Raw genomic sequence first — 18,630 nt, 5'->3', positions numbered from 1 at the left:
TCAGCCAATCACCGGGAAAAGGAAGCGGGCATTGATGGTGGACACAAAACCCTGACAGCTCTGCCAACGAACAGGAAACGAGGCGCGCTAAACGGACAGACTCCGTAGCCAATCAATGAGTCGAGAGGGCGAGCCAGGGGACCGCTGATCACTCGGCCTTCTGCTCCGTCTATTGGCTGTGACCGGCAAACTCCTCCTTCTCCTCACGTAACCCTAAACAAAGGCCCTGATTGGCGCGGCCGGGCGGGCAGCGTCCAATGGGCGCCGCTTATTCTGGCTGTGGCGCGCTGATTGGGGGGGCCCAGACGTCCTTCTGCCCGTGGCCCGGCCCTGGCTTTGGGCTTTCGCAGGCCGGGCCCAGGCGGGCGGTTCGCCCCCTGCGGAGACGGGCCGGGCCGGGCCGGGCCGGGGTCGGCTCGGCTCGGCTCGGCTCGCCGCGGGCTCCTCAGGCTCGCTTGGGCCCGCGCTGGCCGCAGGCGTCAGAGGGGAGCTGAGCTGGCGGAACGGGCGGGCGAGGGGAACAAAATGGCGGCGGTTGCTGGGGCGCGAGGCCCCTGGCAACGCGGGTCTCCGAAAACGTCCGCTCCGCGCGCAGCCCTGCAGGCCCGGCCCCCGCTCCCCGGCCGGCCCCCGCTCCCCGGCCGGCCCCCGCTCCCCGGCCGTTCGCAGGCTGGGGGGCCAGGACGCCGGGGCGGGCTGTGAGGCCGCCTGGCGGCGCCAGCGTTGGCCTGAGGCTGGCTGGGGCCCAGGGTCACAGCCCGGGCCCAGCAGCCTCAGCCCCGGTTGGTGGGGCTCAGGGCTGGGGCGGTGGGGCTTGGGCTTTGGCCCCCCTGCCCAGGGCGGCGGGGCTCGGGCGAGCTCAGCCTTTGGTCCCCCCTCCTGGGGTCGTGTCCTGATCTTTGTTAAAAGGGGGTTATGGTGCAGTGAAGTTTGAGACCCCGGCTCTAGACCGTGCTTGTCAGGCGTTTCTCTGACCTGCTCTCCAGCAGTGATGGCGATTCCACAGCCTCCCTAGGCAGTTTGTTCCAGGCTTAACCACCCTGACAGGAAGCTTTTCTTAATGTCCAACCTAAACCTCCCTTGCTGCAATTTGAGCCCATTGCTTCTTGGCTTATCCTCAAAGGTTAGGGAGAATAATTTATCCTCTTTTCTCCTTATTACCTTTTATGTACTTGAAAACTGTTATCATGTGAAAAGAAAAGGGGGACTTGTGGCACCTTGGAGACTAACCAATTTATTTGAGCATGAGCTTTCGTGAGCTACAGCTCACTTCATCGGATGCATGATCATGTGCTTTCTCAATCTTCTGTTCTCCAGACTAAACAAACCCAGTTTTTTCATAGGTCATGTTTTCTAGACTGTTAATTATCTTTGTTTCTTTTCTCTGGACTTTCTCTAATTTGTCCATATCTTTCCTGAAATGTGACACCCTGAACTGGACACAATACTCCAGTTGAGGCCTAATCAGAGTAGAGCAGAAGAACTACTTCTCATGTCTTGCTTACAACACTCCTGCTAATACATCCCAGAATGACATTTGCTTTTTTTGCAACAAGAATACCATAATGCCACTATATAAATCCAGAAGTATAACTGGGTTTAAAAAAAAACTAGATAAGTTCATGGAGGATAGGTCTATCAATGACCATTAGCAAAGATAGTCAGGGACGCAATCCCATTGTCAAGGCCACCCTAAACCTATATTAGAAGACAGGAGTGGAACACAAGCATGGATCACTCCATAGTTGCTTTCTTCTATATGGTCTCCGTGAAGCTCTGGTATCGGCAACTGTCGGAAACAGGATACTGAGCAAGATACACTATTGTCTGATCCACGACAGCAGCCTCTTACGTTAATCATGTACTGTTTTTTCCACAGGACCCTGCCTCAGTCAGTGCAGAGGGTGAACAGTGCTCTCTGAATGGAAGTTGCTCAGTATTCATTTTCATACTAGCATTCGGTGTGTGGCCCCTGCCTAATTTACTACAATTAAACCCTGCATCGCGTATAGGATTATTAATTTCCTCGTGGGCTTTTCTCATCATGGACGCTCATCAGCATTGTAGCTTAGTGCTTCGCACATAAATTACTTTATCTTTGCTAAATGTCTCTGAGGTAATTTGTTATCTCTGCTTTACAGATGGAGAATTGATGCACATCCCTTTTATGGCCCAACCTGTAAGGGGTGTGCTGTAATTTTGGGTGCTGAATTTGAGAAATCTAGGACTTTTTTTTTTTTTTAGTATTTGCATTTTTGTAGCTCTGTACATATTCAAAACACAACTTCCATTGATTTCAGCTGCAGCTCTGAGTATTGAGCAATTCAGTTAACCCTCAAGTTGGGCATCCAGAAAATGCGGAACACACCATTAGCAGTCACTTGTGACAAGTTTGGTTTAAGTGACTTGCCCAGTATCACGTAAGAAATCTGTGGGAGAGGCAGGGATAGAATCCAGTTCTGCAGCATGGCATTTAATTGCCTTAACCATGAGACCATTCTTTCTCTTCCTGCAGTCTCCCTGCATCCTTCGCTTCACATATTTTAACTTCTACAACAAATGAAGCCAGGGTCTTACAGATAATAGCCTTTCATTCACGATACAATCTCATTTTGTACTCTTGAGTACCATTCATCCTATGCACTGAACAAGGAGCGGGTCTTGTGGGCAACACACAATTTGATCATGTAATTAAAGTCTGCATCACAATACTTAGGGGCCAAAGTAAGGTGGCATAGGCAACCTTAATTCTAGCATTTCCTAGCTTTTGAGTGCTTGACTTTGCAAAATTAGTTGTTGTGTAATTTTATGTAATTTCCTAAATTTTAAAAAAGCAAATAAAAAAAAATCCATTAAGTGGAATGATATTGACCCTCCACATGCATCAGTAAGATGATTGGGACCTTTAGATGCACAGCACAGACCTCTGTCTATCACTTGAGCTAATGAAATACTTGGTTGTAGTAATAGATTGTTCTCCTTTATGCGGATAAGCCACTAGATAGGAAGAACTATTTTGCCAGTGGGTTTCACAGCTATTTACTAGATAACAGAGAAATGTACAGACTCAGGAATCAGGCTTGGAAGGATTAGATCTTTATCTGTAAATGTTGGTAAACATTATTGTGATGCTGGCAGATCAGGTGCCAGTTCATACAAAGCTGCCCGCCTCACGGAACGCTTACAATGTGTAGCTGGAAACCCGTCTGACTTACCTGTGGGTTGGTATAGTTAAAATAGATATTAGTGTTATAAGAATGTGTTTAGACATTATGGAATGCTCATAGGATGCTGTAGTGTATTAATCCTACTTATAATAACTGTATCCCATTATATGAAGTTACATTGAGTGTTTGCATTGTAAAGTTCTGTAACTGAGTAACTCACCAAACAGGAAAAGCAACATTAATTAAGGTAATGTGCTCCTCCTGCATACAAGATGGCCCACTGAAGGCAAATGAGGCATTATGGCATCAAAGGACAGGAAGCTTGTTGTGATGGCTTCCTCACTCCTTCCAGGAAGGGGAAGCCTACCCATGAACTCATTCCATCACCCAGTGGCCCTGGAACGTTTTTTAATAGTAGGGATGCTGAAAACCAGCCCTCTTACCCTGTCCACAACCTCCCCCACCCCTCCCGAGATGGAGCTGGGAGCAGGGTCGTGTCTCCGGGAGTGGAGGACCCGGACACAGGTAAGGAGGGTGGGGGTGGGTCCTGGAGCGGAGCCCTGGGCGGGGCCAGCAGCTGGGACCCCACATGCAGGGCTGGGAGCAGAGCCCCGTGTAAAACCTGGGGGGTGCTGTAGCACCCCCTGCACTATGCCATCACCGATCAGCTTGGATGGGTGCGGGGGAGAATAAAAATCCCTTAGAAGAAGAATCTACGTCTCTTTATGCTGTCTGGACTCTGAGGGACACAGATTCCTAAACGTAAGCAGGAGATCCCCATGCTGCTTGGCATGAGTCATCCCTAAAGGACATATAGAACTGCTTATTATAGAAGCTTATATTACCCTTTTAAATTTAAGATTGAAACTTGTGTGTGTGTATCTGTTTCCTGTTTTAACCTTGTAAATAACTTATTTCTCAGTTACTAAATCTTTATTTATTACAGGATTAGTTACAGGTGTTGTATCTGGTTTGAGATCTGAGTACAAATGACCTGGGGTAAGTGACTGGTCCTTTGGGATTGGGAGTAACCTAAATATTGATGTGATTTTTGGTGTAAGTGACCATCTATCATATAGTCCAGCTTGCCTGGGGGCAAGATATATTGGAATGCCCAAGGGGACTGTCTGTGACTTAATGTAAGACCGTTATAGTGCTTTAGGGAAGTGAGCTGTAGCTCACGAAAGCTCATGCTCAAATAAATTGGTTAGTCTCTAAGGTGCCACAAGTACTCCTTTTCTTATTACTGTGTTAGTGAAATCTAATTATAGAACCTAGAACCAGTTTGGGGTTTCTGCCATGCTTTTTGATAGTCTGCCCTGATGTTGGAAGCCATGGTTGTGAGCCCTTCCAGACAGTGTGACAATCAGTTCCACCACACACACACAAACCAATGAAAAAAATATTTCCATCAATAATAATCATCAAAATTTACAGACAGGCAAAGTAAGAAAAATGCTGTTTCAGAACTTTAGTGTTTGATTTAAGGATACTTACTTCGTATATTTTGACATGTGATATTGGCAATTTGTGCTTTAACAGTTATACAGCTTTATCTTTTTGAATCTCCTTGTCTACTGTTATTAAATACATATTGAATGATACCTCCCACTGACTGACCCACCCATAATTTCGTGCAACTGTGAAAATTTAAACAAGTAAAAATAGAATAAAACATAAAAACAAACATAGATATCTGTCAAATTATAAAACAATAAAAATCAAATTCTGCCAAGCTTAAACGTACCCTTTTAACATAGTTCCTGGGTCAGGTATTATTTTGGTGCAATACTGTTTACAAAGAATATATGCAAAGGCCTGTTCCCCTGAACACAGTAGGAATCAAACAGGAGTCAGTAACTTTGCTCATAGTTCCAAGCCTCTTTCCAGTCAGCATTCTGCCTCAAAATATTGTAAGAACACCAAGAGGCTTTCTCTCAGGGACATGTTTCTAGTGCTTCTCTTGTTGTCCGCTTCTGCTGATCCCCATCTCCACCAAAAAATATCCAGCACTCCAGCAGATAGCTCAGCATCTGAGGGTATGTCTACACTGGCAGAGTTACAGTACCGGCAGTTAGAGCACCGCTCAGAGAGCAATGAAGGGAAACCACTGTTGTGTGTTCACACTGTCAGCTGCCTGTGCAATAGCATGTTTACGCTTGCAGCACTTGCAGTGGTATTCAGAGCAGTGCACTAAGGGCAACTATCGCACAGAGCATCTCTTCCTCTTCTGCCACTGAGAGTTGTGGGAAGGCGGAGGGCGTCGCGGAGCATCCTGGGTCCTGTCCCAAAGCCCCGTGATGCATTGCTTCACATCCCAGCAATCACTGTGCTTCCATCCGCATTTGGCGCCATATTTCAAGTACTGCGTGCTCTGCCTCTTTGGTCTGCAGGAATGGATTTTGCACTGTTGATCAGTATGCCGCTCACTCTCACTAACATGTCATGAGTGACAGTGGAGTTATTCCTTAAACTACAAAGGCAAGAGGAGTGCGACATTGATCTCGCCACGCATAGTAGCTATGACACACGAGATTGCTTGTGGCATTCATGGAGGTGCTGACCACAGTGGAACTCCACTTTTGGGCTCGGGAAACAAGCACTGAGTGGTGGGATCACATCGTCATGCATGTCTGGGATGACAAGCAGTGGCTGCAGAACATTTGGATGAGGAAAGCCACATTCATGGGACTGTGTGATGAGCTCGCCCCAGCCCTGCGGCACAAGGACATGAGAATGAGATCTGCCCTGCCATTGGAGAAGCATGTGGCGATTGCACTATGAAAGCTGGCTACTCCCGACTGCTACTGATCGGTCGCTAACCAGTTTGGAGTGAGAAAGTCAACTGTTGGACTCATGTTGACGGAAGTGAGCAGGGCCATTCATCACATCCTGCGCCAAAAGACCATGACTCTGGGCAACGTGCGTGACATTGTGGATGGTTTTGCATAAATGGGCATCCCTAACTCTGGAGGGGCAACAGATGGCACGCACATTCCACTTCTGGCATAAGACCACCTAGCCACCGAGTACATTAATCAGAAGGGGTATTTCTCTCTGGTTCTCTAGGCGCTTGTGGATCACCATGGGCATTTCAAGGACATTAACGCAGGCTGGTCTGGAAAGGTGCATGACACACGCTTCTTTCAGAACCCTGGCCTGTTCAGGAAGCTGCACGCAGGGACTTTCTTTCTGGACCAGAAGATCACCATAGGGGAAGCTGAAATGCCCATTGTGATTCTGGGAGACCCTGACTACCCCTTAATGCAGTGGCTTAAGAAGCCATACATGGGCACCTTGACAGAAGCAACGAGCAGTTCAACAACAGGCTGAGCAAGTGCAGAATGACTGTTGAGTGTGCTTTTGGCCCGTTGGCGCTGCCTATATGGGAAGCTGGACCTGGCCGATGACAATATTCCTATGCTTATAGCCGCACGTTCTAGGCTACATAATATTTGTGAAGGAAAGGGTGAAAGCTTCACTCAGGGCTGGACCGCTGAGGCACAGTGCCTGGAGGCTGAATTTGAACAGCCAGCGACCAGGGCTATTAGAGGGGCGCACCGTGGGGCCATAAGGATCAGGGATGCCAAGTGGCAGCAATTTGAAGCTGAAAGCCACTAATATTTGTTGCTGTGCTTAGGAGTGCAGTGCTTGTAATGCTAGGAGATGATTGTGATTGATGCAGACAAGGTACTGTGAAGGTTTAAGATAATTGTCCATTGCTTTGCAGGGCTCTGTTTGCTTTCAAGTAATAGAATAAAGATTTCTTTCAAACCAACACAATTCTTTTATTAAAAAACAACAACCGGAAGCGAGACAAACAAAAAAACACGTCAGCACTGAGGGGGAGGGTAAGGGAAGGTCCCAAGAGGAGGTGGGGTCCCAGGACAGTTAAAGATTTGTGTATGTCCAGGTGTATCCAGCCTTCTCCTTTTGGAGTACAGTGCAGCGGGTACTGTACTTCAACAGGGCTAAACTGCAGAGGGATGGGTGTTGAGTGCAATGGGTACTGGGAGTCCGCAGTGCCGGACTGTCAGAGGGAGGAGTGGAATGCTGCGGGTACAGACTGGAGCCAGAAGGTTGATAAGAGTGTCTGGGGGGGCACGTGGGAAAGAGCTTTGCGACAGCAGCTGCAAGGGCAGGTGGGCGCGGACCCGCTCGGTTTGCAGTGCTAGTACAGGCTAGAGCGTGTCCGTTTGGTGCTCCATAACGTTTAAGAGCTGTTCCGTGGCTTCACTCTGGTGCGCGGCATTCTCCTTTCGGTCCCTCTTCTCCCTGTCCTGCCACTCCTTCAATTCCTGTTGTTCGGCCGTGGAATACATCGTAACCTCACACAAAAGTCCTCCATAGTTCTTCGTGGCCCCTTTCTAATTCTGTGCAGCTGTTCAGCAGGCAATAATGAAGAGGGTGGCTGGGCTCCCAAGGTCATCTCTGTGAAGCCAAAACACAACATTTTACAGAAGCAGTGTTGTTTGCAACACAAAACACTGATTCAGTGATTTAAAATACAGCCACTATTCACATACCTGTCACTAACTGACTGACCCCAGACAAGCACACATAAGCCACAAGACCCCCAAAATGGTAAATAGCTGCAGGGACAGGGGAAATCAGTGTTCCGGACCCTACTGTACACTGGGCACATGGCTCTTGGGGAGAGCCAGCACTGTAGGGGGGCCTGATAATCATTCCTGTCCCCACATTTTCCACAGGCTGTGTTCATGATGAAAGATATCTCACTGCTGAGGGTGAGCAGGGAATCAAGGGAGGGTCTTCTCCAAGACTGTGGCTTCTGCCCTGGCCCTTATGCAGCTCGTCTGTGTACAGCAATGTTCCCCTCCCCGCAGTGACTGCAGAGTGGCGCAGGAAAGTATCTCTATGAGAGTTTCCTGGAGATCTCTGAGGCAGATTCCTGTGATGTGACGGAATCAACCAACACTCTATTCCTAGGCATGTGGTGGTATGTGCTTCATACAGACGCAAACCTGCTTTCTGCAACCCTCCTGCCAGCAACAACTTGCTTCAGCGAATCCTAGAATCAAATCCGCTTACCAGGAGCCTCCTCTCCTATTTGCACTTCACTAAGATCTGACAGCTGTGACTGGCTAGCCTCCTCCAGGGTAGAGAAGAGCTCCTGGCTGCATGCATCTCTGACCTCCGAGTTGTTCTCTGCCTCTGGGTCCCCCTTGACATCCTTGTCCAAGATTTCCTCCTCCTGGCTCAGTCCACTCTTCACAGGCACACGAGCCACCAAAGTATCCACAGTGGCCTTCGCAGTGGAGGTGGGGTTGCCACAGAGTATCACATCCAGCTTTTTGTAGAACGGGCAGCTCGTGGGCGCAGCACCGGAGTGGCAGTTTGCCTCTCGCGCCTTGTGGTAGGCCTTCCGCAGCTCCTTCATTTTGACCCTGCACTGCAGTATGTTCCGGTCATGGCCCCTTTCTGTCATGCATCGTGAAATCTGTCCGTAGGTATCATAATTCCTACAGCTGGAGCGCAGCGGGGACTGGACAGCCTCCTCTCCCCAAATGCTGATGAGGTCCAGCAGCTCGGCATTGCTTCAAGCGGGGGATCGCCTGGTGCGTGGTGCAGACCTGGCCACCTGGAAAGATGCGCTGAGACCATTGTATGTGTCACCGAGCCAACAGGAAGGGGACTTTCAAAATTCCAAAGGAATTTACGGGGTTGGGATGACAGTTGGTCACCTGAAGGCAGGGCGGTAGGGTTAAAACCGATGACCAGAGAAGCAAGAACAGGCATTGTGGGACATCTCCTGGAGGCTGATCGCAGCACCGTAATGGACCAGGGTGTCCACACCGGCACCGAGGCGCCGTGCCCCCGGCGTGGGAAGCTCGACGCCACTCTTCGGGGTGGGTTTTTTACAGCACTGCAGCTGCGCACTTTCTGCGCACTCAGTGGCTTGGCAGTGTGACCCCTCAGGAGTTGCAGCGCAGAAAGCTGCTTTACTGCGCAGAAACTTGCCAATGTAGACAAAGCCTGAATGCTCAGCTGCCTGTGTTTTGGGTGGTGGCTCCTATTGTTTCAGCTACCTTTCTCCAAAAAGGAGCTTAACTGCTTCTTACATGTATCCTGAATGAAAGGCAGCTGTCATGCCCACCACTTTCAACAAGGTTCACCCAACCTCTATTATAACAATGGATTCAATAATACCCATGAAAATCTGGATACTTGGGGCTCCTCGCTACTAACCTGTTTCCACGTTGAAAACTGTTTATTCCTGTTTTTTGTCTCTTAGCCAGTTTTTAATTCATTACAGATCTTTACCTCTCACCTAGTGACTTTAGTTTCCTTAAGAGCCTCTTGTGAGGGATTTTATGAAAGGCTTTTTGAAAGTCTAATAAATTATATCTACTAGTTTTCCTTTATTCACTCCCTCAAAGAATTCTGTTAGGTTGGAAAGGCATGCTTTTCCTGTATAGAAGCTCTACTGGTTATCTGTATCATGTAATGCCATCTTTAATTATTTTTGCAGCTAATTTACCGGGTACTGAAATAAGGTTTACTGGTCTGTAATCCCTTGCATCCTTCTAGTGCCTGTTTTAAACTAGGTACAGCACTGGTTACCCTCCAGTGTAGAAGCTGATTTTAATGATAGATTATTTGAGGGGGTTTTAGCAGCTCAGCCATTTAATTCCTTCAGAATTCTTGGATAAATACCTTTCACCCCCTGTGATTAATTACAATGTAGTATTTGTTCTAACACCTTCTTTTTGAAATATCAATCTCTAACAGACAAAAACTAGCTCTGGGGAGCTACTGTGGTCTCTCCATCTTGGTAAAAACTAATGCCAAAAAATAGTATAGCTTGTCTGCAATCTTCTTACCAATGAAGTGAGCTGTAGCTCAGAAAAAGCTTATGCTCTAATAAATTTGTTAGTCTCTAAGGTGCCACAAGTACTCCTTTTCTTCTTACCCACCTTGTTTGCTTTTTTAAGTACTCTGTATTTGTGTGTGTCCCTGGTTCTTCATATTTTGTCAAAATAACCCAATATAATCGCTTCAGTTTTAATTATTTTGGTAATTTATTTCAAAATACCTGTCAACAAGTATGTCAACAATACAGACAACAACAACAAAAAGATTCCCCCAGGAGCAGAGAGTTAAAGAAACCCTTACAACAACCCCATTCTAGTTAGGGGGTGCTGGACGAGACTGCCTGGTGCCCCTCAGAGCCCAAACACCCACAACTCACTCCCTCCAGAGCCCAGCTATGGAACACCTCCCGCACCCCCAGAGCCCAGACACCTGCACCCATCCCTCCCACTAGAACCCAGCTGTGGAGATGCCCAGAGCTTTTACTCCCCCCAGCTTCTTTACTGTACCACTAGGGGATGTGATGCGGTGTGGCTCGGCCCTTCCTCACCCTTTGCCAGAGCCGGGTCTCCTGGACCCTCTCCCGTCCCCAGGTGGATGAGGATCAAGCCAGGCAGTCAGAGCATGCAGAGCCTCCATCCCTGCAGGGCTGACCTGCTGCTCACTCCGAGCAGGGCTCTGCAGAGAAGACATGAAATTCTGGGCAGAACATTAATTCTGAACTAATTCTGCACTGTGCAGTGGTGCAGAATTCCCCCAGGAGTACCTACAGGACTACACTGCCAGGCAATCTGCCTGAGAGGCATTTATACTGGAGGCTAGATCCACAAAGGACCCTAGGTGTTGCAATGGTCAGCTTTCAGTGCCTAACTTTTAGGTACCTTGGCATCCAGTGGAATCCACAGCCCTGAGTTAGGTGCCCAGACTCCCTATACAGTGAAAGGGGAGAGTTAGGTTCCTAAGAATGCATCTACAAAAGCCAGCCTGATAAGCAGGGAGCCACCTCAACCAGTCAAGAAATGCCAAGGAGAAGGATGTGGCCTAAGACTCATCTCTCAAAGGCAGGTAGGTAATTTAGGCTTGGTCTATACTAGAAAATTAGGGCAGCATAACTACATTGCTCTAGGGTGGGAAAAGTCCTCACCCCTGAGTGACATAGTTAAGCTGACCTAAGTCCCCGTGTAGACAGTGCTAGGTCAATGGAAGAATTCTTGCGTCAACCTAGCTACTGTCCCTTGGTGAGATGGATTAGCTGTGCCTGTGGGAGAATCCCTCCCATTGGTGTATGGAAATTGTCTGTGCTGTAGCATTTTAAGTGAAGACAAGCCCTCAGTCTCCAGGGGAAAAGGTACCTAAGCTTTCTTTTGTAAGAAATACTATTAAAGGAGGTGGTGCTCCCCCGTATAAACTTTAGCCTAATGCTTAAAGTAGTCCTCTACAATGTGTGAGAGCCGAGTTCAATTTCCCGTCCATCTGATGTAGAGATTTGAACATAGGTCTCCTGCTTTCCTACCAGAGTGCTGCAGCCACTGGGCAAGGGTGGGGGATGACTTCAGTCTCTCCGGATGAAGTGATTCCACTGTGTATAGTAACTAAATAGTCACTGACCCAGAGAGCAAGTGAGAATACCTCTCTAGCCCAGTGATTAGGCCACTCAGCTATGATAGGAGATCCAAGTTCAAGGCCTTCTGGTCTAATTAATATTTACTTATTTATACTCAGTGGAACAGCTTCAACAGGAGAGACTGAGAGAGTCATACTACAGAATACCCCATAGCCCACTGGTGAGGGTGCCCTCCCTTCTAGGAAGGGGGGATCTAAGCTTTTCCACATCAGGTAGAGGGGAGAAATGAAGGTGGGTTTCCCTCATCCTGAGTGCTCTAATCTCTTGGATAGAAATTATAAGGGATGCACCTCCTCTGCTGGCTGTTTTCTGTGGAGTTAGGGGTGCTCTGACAGCATCTACTAGATTGGGCCCTGCATGCAAGAGAGGTGAGGCAGTGCCTAGTTTGACAATCCTGCTGGGGTCTATGTGTGCGGTGGGCACCGAGACTAAGGTGGCTGTGTACACGCTCACTTGCAGAAACTTAGGCACCTAGGGAACTTTACCGGCAGGAATGTAAGTGCCTACAGAGTTAGGCAGCACCTGGGCAAGGGTTTTGAAGGTCTCACTGTCACTTATATTTTGGATTTAGGTGCTTATATCATTGTGTGGATCTAGCTCTGGGTTCTTTCCCCTGACCATGCTCAGCTGCGTTACTTGTTGGCTTTTATGAGGACCAGATGATCTTGCTTTCAACTGATCCCTGGCTTCACAACATCAGCTTAAAGAGGGAATGTTCTAAGATGACACTGGCCTAGTCAAATATTTTACTGTAAAACAGTATGTGTGAACGCTACATTCAGTGAGTGCTCTTTCAGTGCGGGGCACTTTTACTGTTCTAATCTGGAAGAAAGTTTTTCTTGCATGGTTTATATCTAGGTATTAGAGTGTTCTATTTATTACTATCATCCCATTAATGTCAGAAATTCCTGTCATGTTTGGATTCTCTTCTATTGCCAAACATAGTTCATCTTGTTTTACTTTTAGATTTTTTGCACTAGGGTCTAGACTCTTATAATGGTATGAATAAAATTGTGCCTATTTTCGCGTGACAATTGCTAAGAGAGCTATCAGTCTCCGACTGACTCTCATATGCTTATTCACTGTCCTGGACAGTGATTTTGGCGTGTTCATTGGCTGCCACCTCTACATGTGTGAAACTCACATTTTTATCTGTTGGCCTATGTCTGAGTAGCAAAGAGCCACAGAATCTTTAGAAATGTTGTGGATATTGACACATATCAATGCATTATAATTGTTGAAAATGCTACTGGAATTACTATGGTTCAATTAAATTGAAAAAACTTATTTAAGGGGCAAATTAAACAGGCAATCTTAAACAAATCTAAAGAAACAAATTATGAGCGAGACACTCTTGAGCTAAAATAAAAGCAACCAAAGACATTGGAAAATTAATAGAAAACAAGTTTCCTTAGGAAGCGGATATCCCAGAATAGTCTTTGTGAAGGGGTAGTCTGTCCCTTCAGCATAGGATTCCTAGGGGTCAGCCCACCCCTATCTGCATATATACAGACACATATAAGAGATATTGATAGAGGGGACGCAATCCCAGGGATGACTGGTGCTTGGGAGGAAATCCCATCATTGTGTCTTTAAGAACCTGGGGCAAGGCTTCCACTCACTCAACCAATTGTGGGATGAGCTGGGAGAAGAGGACCAACATAACTGGAGATGGCTACTTGCTTAATCCTCTGAGGACTAATGGGGGTGGGGGAAGGGGCTAGCTGAAGAAAAAGCTGGCTAAATTACAAATCAGCTTTCAGGAGGAGACCTGAGGACTCCTGGCTTAAGGAAACAGGAAATAGCTGCCTGAATTACCTAGCCCTAGGAGGAGAGCTGAGGCTCCTTCTGTAAGAAGAGACAGAATGACTGTTTCATTGATAAATACTCTGCTCCAGGAGGAGAGCTGGCTATTCCTGGTTTGAGGAGAGAGAGAGGGACTGTCTAACTACTTGCAACCCAACTCCAAGGAGGAGTTGGAAACTTCTGTTTTGAGAGAGAGTTACCATTTTGAAATACAGCCCCCATTCCAGGAAGTGGGTGAGGGTTTCCTGAACAGGGATTAGAGCTGACCAGGACTCTTATGTGGACACAGAATGGGCTGGACTGAGGCAGCTAATAAAGTGAGTTACACTTTGTAGAAAGACTTAATAAATCAGGCCCTATGAAGGGGGTACATTGTTTGAACCAGTTTCATTTGGGTGACAACTGAAAGGACATGAAGGGGTGCTGTGTGAAATATACCTGCAGGGTCATGAATGGGTGTGCTGGAAGGCAGTATTCCATGACAGTCATAAATAGATATAATGCTAGAAGACAGAGAAATCTAATGCAGAATGTATCACTTAGAGCTGATGCGCAACAAGCTCAAACTCATCCTCCGTTTCTTCTTCAGCCTTACTCAACCAGTCAGCCATCTGGATGGGAGCAAAGGAAGATGGTGGACCTGAATCCATTAAACAGTAAAGACGAACAGTTCTACCTTGAGCAATCTGGGGGTGAAATCGTATCTACAGATAAGGTAGATCTTTATTATCTGGCTATACAAGACAAGGGTTGAATGTGAGTACTGATGGACCTTAATTCCTCATTAGTTCTCTTTTATGAGAAGGGAAGGGCATTATCTTGAATTGTAGGAAGCATAAAAATATTTCTTGAGCCATGAAACCCCATTTTCTCTCTAATGGAGTCCATCTGCTTTGAACTTTCTTGTAAGTTAGACCGGGCACAGCATGCAGCTTGAAGAAGCACTGCTAACATGGCATGGACTTTAACAGACTACTCTAGTTTGTCAATGTTTGACAACAATGTTTGACAATCATGAAGAAAGCAAAGCTCACCCTTAGAGAAGTCTTATTTTGTCATTATTTAATTAATGACAAGAAAAATAAGTCAGTTTCCTGACCCCTTATCTTCAGATTCACCCCTTGAAGAAGTCTTCAGTCCTGAAGACTTTCCCCAAAATGTATACAAGTGCTGTTTTCAGGGACAGTTCTCTTGTCAAAGAATTACAGGAAAAAGTCAGTGTGCTCTTTCGTCTTGTCACTAGTCCATTTTTGTATGCTTGTGGGTGAGGATGGGCACTGGCATGTTACTAATATCTTTTAAACCTAGTTGGATTAATCACTCAGTATGTCTGAGATTTTTCAGACTAAGGCTGAACCTGCCTTGCAGTAACAGAGTCTTCGAGATGGGACATTAAGAACTCCAGTTTTGGCAGAATCAAATCACAATCTAACTTGAAGAAAAAAATTTAAAAAAAAGAGTAAAGGAATTTTTGTCTCCTCTGATTATTGGATAAAAAAAATGCTCTTTTCCTTTCACATTTATCCTTTTCTTCTCTTCTTAACACCTGTTTTTTAGGGTTTGATCGAAAGCCCCATGAAGTCAATAGGAAAGTCTTTTAATTTATTTCAGTAGGCTTTGGATCAGTCCCTTCTGCCAGTTTTACTGCATTTTTACACTGCTTTATTTCCCCTTTTATCTAATAAAAGTGTGTGTAGGCTTTTACTCAACAGAGAGAGCTCTGAACTACTTGTAGAAAAGGATGTTTTATGTTTTGTTTAGAAGTATACACACACTGATACTGGAAACTACTTGTGACATCTAAAGAGTGAATTTTTCTTACAAGTCAGATTTTTTCTGCATTGTTTTCTGTAATTTTTTAAAATAAATATTAAAGGCATTGTTTTGGGAGTTCCAGTGGAGTGCATGCAATTCAAACCGCTTCTGTTCACTCATTAGCTTAACAAAAATTCTTGTATAGTTACTTTATATCTGATAGCAGTTTCTGTAAGTCATTCTGAGGCAAGAGGATTCCATGTTAAACTTGGTATTTAAGATTTAATGTAAGGAAAGTTTGCAGCAGTTTGTGGTGCCTTATCCAAGAACTTTGCCAATTACATCTTTTTTGTATATTGGGGATTCTCATTCTTGAGATATGTAATTCCACCGCAACTTGGCACTTTACTCTTCCTCTCCACCTGAAAATGCACACACTTGATATCCTTACTTTTGGCAAAGAAGGGAAGGATGTTCAGCTTCCTTCTAATGCTATCACTACTGCTTCTCGCATGCCCAGAAGAGTGTCTATAGAGCTATGCCTGGCATCCTCTACAGCAGACTATGCCTTTGAATATCCAAGGTCAAAGAGCAGATTTCTATACTTGGGCATTGCAAGTTATGCCTCAATGTAGGTGCAAAGTAGTCTAAGGATCAGTTCCTGGTCCAGCTCTCTAGAATTGATGTTAGGGAACTTTTGCTATTAGAATGTCTCCAGAAACAAAGTAAATTGTTCTGTCTTTTTAAAAGGGGGAAGATACCTTGGCAGAGCTAGGTATTATTTGCCTGACGGAGTTTTCTCTCCATCTCCATCAAAGCTTGAACAGTACTGGCACTTCTGCCTTCTCAAGCAGAGCTCAGTGTAACTGGACCACATCTAACGCCTGCACAATGCAAATGAAGATTGAAACGGTTGTTTCCTTCTAGGTGTGTGACTAAATGCTCAAAAGGGATATTTTTCCTTAGATCCTCAGGAGGATGGAACTTCTCTAAAAGGACCTGTTGGTTTGTTTTCACTGATGACTGAGTCAACCTTTGAACTAAAGCTGGGAACGGTAGTGATGAGTGTCTTCCTCTAAAACAGAGAAGAATATTCTGCAATATGACCTGTTCAGTGTGTTCTGAATGCGACATGAACATAGGTTTTCACCAGAGTCACAAATACAATGCCAACAAATTATGTATTTTCTTGTAACTATTTTGCAACAAGATGATAATAAAACAGCTATTGCTTGAATTTAAATAATTTGCGATCCAGTGACTTTTATCATTTTAAAAGAATCCTGCCAAGTTTCTGCCTCATAGGTTCACAATCATCACATTTCTAAATACAATTATATATTCAAGTATCTTTTAAGGAATGACCCTGTGTGTATGCATGTTAAGGGATTTGACTCTGTCTTAGCCTTATGGGGCAGCTATGTGAATACCTACCTATCGGAAGCTGCAAAGAATTAAGAATTTTGATGTGTCAGAAGCTCTTACTACCACCAGATGAGCAATACAGATTTTGGGGTGGGAGCAATGTAATATCTGTTCCCCTTGTAAAAAATTTTGAGCAAAGTGAAGTATGAAAACATTTTTAAAATACTTTCTTCATTATCATGTCATGTTAGATGTGGCACTAGCTTGGTTAATGGGTTAATGTGATGATTTGGCATAATTAGTTATATACAGAAGTGAAAAGCTGTAGAGAATGCATTCAAACATCCTGCTATGGATATTCAGCAAACCACATGTCTACAGTTGCTATGGCAAGCATCAAAAATCAAAATGATTTATGCAGTTTTAATGGCTACATTGACAACGTTGGAAGCCTTTTTCTTTTGTAGTGTGTGTGCAAAGTTTCTCAGCTGATTTAAAACTAAGGATGCCAAATGTTCTTAAAAATAATCAGTTAAAAGAGTGAACAGACACTTAATTTTAAAAATGATATGATTACAATAAAGCTATATGTAACATTTTATTTTTCCTTTTAAATGAAGCAATACTCGCCTTTTTGTCTGGATATAGAGTAAAAGAGTTAACCAAACGCTGTAGATGTATACATCCCTGGTGGCTTTTTTTGAAAAAATATTACATTTCATGGTACTTTAAAAAGTGCGCTTTCTGTGTGTATTTAATCACATTTCCCAACTTTAGCAAGACAGGGTGAATACACAACGAAACATGTTTCCCTCTCTAAGGCTCCCTACAGGTATATACTCTGCAGATGGCTCTGTCATGCAAATAACTTAAATATCATAGAGCCTGAAATTGTCTTGTAGGAGTTAGAAAAGTATATAAATTACCAGGAACTAAAAATATGGGGTTGATCCCCTATTGGAGAGGATTATACCCTACCTTTTCAAAAGGAAGAACTCAGTAATCTATCATTTGGGTTTTTTCCATCCCTACTGTGATCCTATATAGCGAGGACAGCCAGTGCAACTCCCTTGCCTTCCGTGGAGCCAAATCTGACTCAGTGCTACTGAGCCTACATCATTAAACAAAACACTTTGGACTGGAGGACAAATTATTTCACTGTGTAGCCTGTCCTGTGGGTTTCATCAGGATTTAAACTGGTAGCCTCAATAGTAAACATTTAGTTTGGAGCACACAAAAAAATTAAGTCCTTTAGAAAAACAAAACTAACGTTCATGCTCCTATGCAGTGTTGTAGCTATGTTGGTCCTAGAATATTAGAGAATAATAGCTAATGTCTATGCTCCTGGCATATAGCTGACGGAAACAGTGGTGCTGAATGAACAGCTCCCTGTTTATGCAAGAAAACCAAGAGATGGGAGAAAAATCTAGTAGAGCTTGTTTATTCAATCCCAGTCTAAGACATGAATTGAAACTCCATATTGTAACCAACCTCTTCCTTACGTGGGGAAAATGAGACTTTCTGTAACTCTTCTATAAGTTACTGTTTTACTGTTATCTGCAGGTTAGTCTGAGTCAGTTCTCCAAGAGCATTTGAATAAAACATTCATGGAAAAGTATCTGTGGACAAAATGTTGTAACCTCAATATAACACCTAAAGTTAAGTTCCTAAATCTTTATTTAGGCATCTAAACTACTGTCCTTATTTTGAGTAAAATAAAAATGTTATTTTGAACATCTGCAGCTCCTATTGATTATCGTGAGAGCCAGGATTTCTCAGTACCTCTGAAAAATGAGGATACCTTCTATCTAGATGTCTAAATATGGATTAGGTACCCAAGTTTAAAAATTTTGGCCTCAGACACTGAAAAGAGAAGAATGGGGGAAAAGAAAGGAGAAGCAGGTTAAGAACAGAGGGAAAAATGGAAGGGGAGGAAAGAGTGGGGTAGAAGAGGCAAGAAAAAAGCGATGTAGACTCACATTATAATCCAAAACCACAGTGCAAAAGAATTGACGTACAACACCTTCTGGGGGCAGCACCACTGTTGCTCTGCCCTCTAGATTTATCTTGACAAAAGAA

General features: G+C 44.8%; 2 long non-coding RNA genes across 14 annotated transcripts in view; one reads left to right on the top strand and one right to left on the bottom strand.

Annotated features, from left to right (window-relative positions):
• The first annotated feature begins 643 nt into the window (after positions 1-643).
• On the top strand, positions 644-16,682 carry LOC140900178 (uncharacterized). Of its 2 annotated transcripts, none has more exons than XR_012155587.1 (3): positions 644-1,123; positions 14,021-14,146; positions 15,937-16,682. It is a non-coding gene; the product is annotated as an uncharacterized lncRNA (long non-coding RNA). The 2 variants fall into 2 exon arrangements; XR_012155586.1 differs by lacking the exon at positions 644-1,123 and adding an exon at positions 10,187-12,406.
• Positions 6,888-18,630, bottom strand: part of LOC140900177 (uncharacterized) — a 30,757-nt gene continuing 19,014 nt past the window's right edge. For 9 of the 12 annotated variants that reach the window (XR_012155579.1, XR_012155574.1, XR_012155578.1 and 6 more), the window contains 2 exons: positions 10,552-14,042; positions 6,888-7,598 (listed from right to left, as the gene is read on the bottom strand). This is a non-coding gene — a long non-coding RNA (uncharacterized lncRNA). Of the gene's footprint in view, positions 7,599-10,510; positions 14,043-18,630 lie in introns of all 12 variants that reach the window. The other 3 variants (XR_012155577.1, XR_012155575.1, XR_012155583.1) reach the window with 3 other exon arrangements.

The sequence above is a fragment of the Lepidochelys kempii genome, chromosome 18, assembly GCF_965140265.1.
Source record: "Lepidochelys kempii isolate rLepKem1 chromosome 18, rLepKem1.hap2, whole genome shotgun sequence".
Taxonomy (NCBI): Eukaryota; Metazoa; Chordata; order Testudines; family Cheloniidae; genus Lepidochelys; species Lepidochelys kempii.
This window is presented reverse-complemented; position numbering and strand designations above follow the sequence as displayed.